General features: G+C 38.9%; 1 long non-coding RNA gene across 2 annotated transcripts; it reads left to right on the top strand.

The window, feature by feature from the left end:
- The first annotated feature begins 278 nt into the window (after positions 1-278).
- Positions 279-3,280, top strand: LOC125010849. Of its 2 annotated transcripts, XR_007113103.1 has the most exons (4): positions 279-689; positions 2,186-2,438; positions 2,655-2,958; positions 3,045-3,280. It is a non-coding gene; the product is annotated as an uncharacterized LOC125010849 (long non-coding RNA). The 2 variants fall into 2 exon arrangements; XR_007113104.1 differs by lacking the exon at positions 2,186-2,438 and having other exon boundaries at positions 281-689.
- Positions 3,281-3,659: the final 379 nt, after the last annotated feature.

Here is a 3,659-nt window from a genome sequence, read left to right on the forward strand (position 1 = left end):
AGTCAGATAGAGAAGCTGGTTCAGGGACAGGCTGCTGTCTCTGTCTTGCTCCATGAACACGTTGAGGAGGACGTTTGTCCTTCAGGACATAAGACTCTACAGCGCCTCCCTGTGAGGAACCAACTGGACTGTGGTCATTACTGATACTATTCTATATATTTATTCACATCATTACATGTTTAGGTTATAACTTAAATATGTTTCATATGTGTCTCTATGTAATGATGCTACTGGACACTGAATGTCCAACAGAAAATCTGATGACCAAAACAGATGTTGACCTGCTGGTGGCGCTAGATAAAAAGTCCAAATCAACAGTCAGTTAATGAAGTTGATCCTCTGGGACCAAGAATGTGTAGAAATGTTGATGTGAGTCCATCATCCATCCTTTAGTCCAGATCCAGTCCATGACTAAGACTAAAGTAGTGGACTGACCAACCACTGACATTAACATCAGAGCCATGCTGCTAGTGAGGCTAAAAGAAAGGAGAAGAAGAGACAGTCATGTAGATCTGAACATCAGAGAAACACATCAAGGAGCTGAAATATGATCCTTCCTCCTCATGTGACTCCTTCCCCTCAGCTGAGTATCTCAGCAGCACACGGGTTTTTGTATTAGTCTTTTTCACTGTGCGGCAGCAGCTGGGGCTACTTCATCTTTGGCTCTGGAACTAAACTGTATGTAACAGGTAAGAACAAACATTTCTTTTCCTTCACTTGTTTTATTGTAGAAGCTGAAATGTGTTTAAAGTCAGTTTGTGCTGCTTCAGGCTTTACATGTTAGTTTTTTCCTCATTAGTAGAGAATTCATCCTGCAGCCATTGTTCCATAAGAAAAGCTCAATCATTTCTGAAAACATGTTGAAATGTGACTGAACAACTAAAGTCATTCTTTCTTTCTGTAAATATTAGTGACGTTACAAACATTTAGGATTTGATCGTCTCAGTAATTCTGTTGAAAACAAGATGATATTTCATGTTCAACTATTTCACATTCTTTTCAAGTGTCTATCGATTGTATTGGATCATTTCTGAAAGTTAGAACTTGTCAGATCTAATCGCTGTCACTTATATGATGTAAATGTGTCTTTAATTGATGATGTGTTAATAGAAAAAAGAAAAAACACAAAGTGAATGTGATGTTAAATTAAATAAAGTTTTATCACCATCATCAGCATAAAGTATTTAAACATTTGAACATGACTGACACAAACTAACATGTTGATGTGTTTTTATTAGTGATTAAAGTCTGTGCTCTTAAATGTGTCATATTCAATACATATTGTAATCACTGAAATAACAAATGAACAACTGAAAAACACAATTCAGGGATTTGGAAATGATGTAAATAATTGATTTCTTTAACCAGAATGAACCCACTGAGACTGAGAAGCTCTTTTTAAAGGGAGTCCTGGTGAAAATAGACAGCAGCAAATACAAAACACAGTTAGAAAATGACACAGTTAAAAGACAAAGAAAAGACAAATGAAAAGAAGATGATTCAATTTACAAGCAGGTTATAAAAACTAGTGAATATTGTGGAGTCGGCCTCATGTCCTCTCATTTTGGATTTAAAAGCTCTCAATGAAAAATGAAAAATATCATTTTATCTGTATCTTTGGTGAACATTCATGCTGCAATTAGAGTCTGACTTTTAAATTCTTGAACCATTTGTTGTTTTTCTTGGAGGCTACCATTTAACAGACTTCACTCCATGTTTTGGCGTCAAATGACGACGTAGATTTTACTCCTTCATCATGTTTATTTTCCTTGAAGCACCAACATTCACTTTCCCATCTTTTCTTAAATTTCCTTCCTTCTGAGTCAGTTTTTCTCTTCTTGGACATTTTGGGATTAACTGTTGATATTTCCAATCACCACATCAGGTCACGACATTGACGTACATTATGGGAGATATAGTTTCATGATAAACACCTTATTAGAATAATTATCAGATCATTAATATTGAGAATTACTCCTCATGCATATGTTGACGACCATATGTGTGTTAAGTTGTGGTGGGTCCAAATAAAATGATGTGTCAGGACACATTCAGCCTTGAGTTTGACACATGTGATCTACATCCATAATATCCTACAATGAAAAGCAGTGTTGAATGTAGATGATGTTCAGGCTAAATCTTCATTAAACCATGAACCACCGTTAATGATGAACCATGTGTTCAGGTTGTGGAGAAACAAATGCTGCTATCCAGATGACGTCTTATTGTGGAAGGCCTTTCTTATTTCACCAAGACAATGTCAACATGCATTCTGCACGTTTTCCAACAGCAAGGCTCCGTAGTAAAAGACTGAGAACTGACCTGAAAACGGTGCATTATGATCAAAAATCAACAAGAAAAACTAAGGAGGCCCTGAAAAACCAAACCTTCTATCAAGTCATCATGGAAAATATTTCTCTTTCTAAACTACAACAGCAGTGAGTTGATAAAAGAAGACGTGATGAAACGCAGTCCACATGTTTCTGTCCAACTTCTTTGAAACGTGTTTGTTTGCTTCAATTCAGAACCAGAAAATAACGTCTTTCCATTAAAAGTTGAAATGATCCATGTAGTTTCCAGGATCAGACTGAATCCAGAGCAGAGCTGGAAGCTGCTGTTGACTGTGTGAAGTGTGTGTGGCTGTCAAACTTCAGATGAGCAGGTAGTGAAGCCCGTGGTGATGCGTGTACCCAGCAGCATCCAGAGCCCACCTGGAGGGGAAGAGCTCTCTGCTGTGTCTGGCCTCACACATGTTTCCTCCTGAGGTCAAGTTCTCCTGGAAAAGACAGAAGGAGGGCGGGCTCTCTGGAGGAGCTGACCCCTGGTGAGGGAGAGCAGCTGGAGCTCAGAGAGTCGGGACGCAGAGCCTCCATCAGGCTGGTGGATAGAGATGATCTCTACACATATGATACATCTGCTCCGTCGAGCACGAGGGAGGCACAGTCGATTCCAATCAAGGTAATTAAAACTCTGTGACTGTGTCCAGCAGTGATACAGATAACCATCATTGCAGCTCTAAACATTTGACTCCTTTTCTGTTTCAGAGGTTCCTCATGTCTCTCAGTACAAAGTGAAGCTGCTCTGTCTGCAGTACACAGTGCTGATAGTGAAGAGTCTGGTGTACTGCTGTGGACTCTCTCTGCTGATGATCCTCAGAAACAAGTGACCGTCCACCAGCTCCACACATGCTGACTGACTGTTTTCTGCTCCTCTTTTCTCTCCATACATCTCATCACTTCATCTCATTCATCACTTTGATCATCTTCAGAAATGTTGTTGAAATGTTTTCTTTGTAATCTGTATCTGTTCATTCACGTGTTGATTGTCATCCTGTAAATAGAAACACATATATTCACATAGAAATCTGCTCTTAGAACGTGTTCATTCTCTAGTCGTCTAGTTTATTTCCACTTTTAACTGGAACTTGAAGCTGAATCATCATCAGTTTCCAGCTGTTTCTTCTGCTCTTGTGTTTCTTTCTAATAAATGCAGACTCCACCAGGCTGCTCTTTAGTTTCACTGGAACACACTCGATAAACACAAGAAACCGACACAATCCCAGAGTCTGGTTTTCATCAACTGATTTTTATGTGTCTTAACAAAACAAGTCAAACACTTGAACTTTAGAGTTTGGACGTCAGTGAGTAAAGTAACAAGCT

This window comes from Mugil cephalus, chromosome 7 (assembly GCF_022458985.1).
Source record: "Mugil cephalus isolate CIBA_MC_2020 chromosome 7, CIBA_Mcephalus_1.1, whole genome shotgun sequence".
NCBI classification, from domain to species: domain Eukaryota; kingdom Metazoa; phylum Chordata; class Actinopteri; order Mugiliformes; family Mugilidae; genus Mugil; species Mugil cephalus.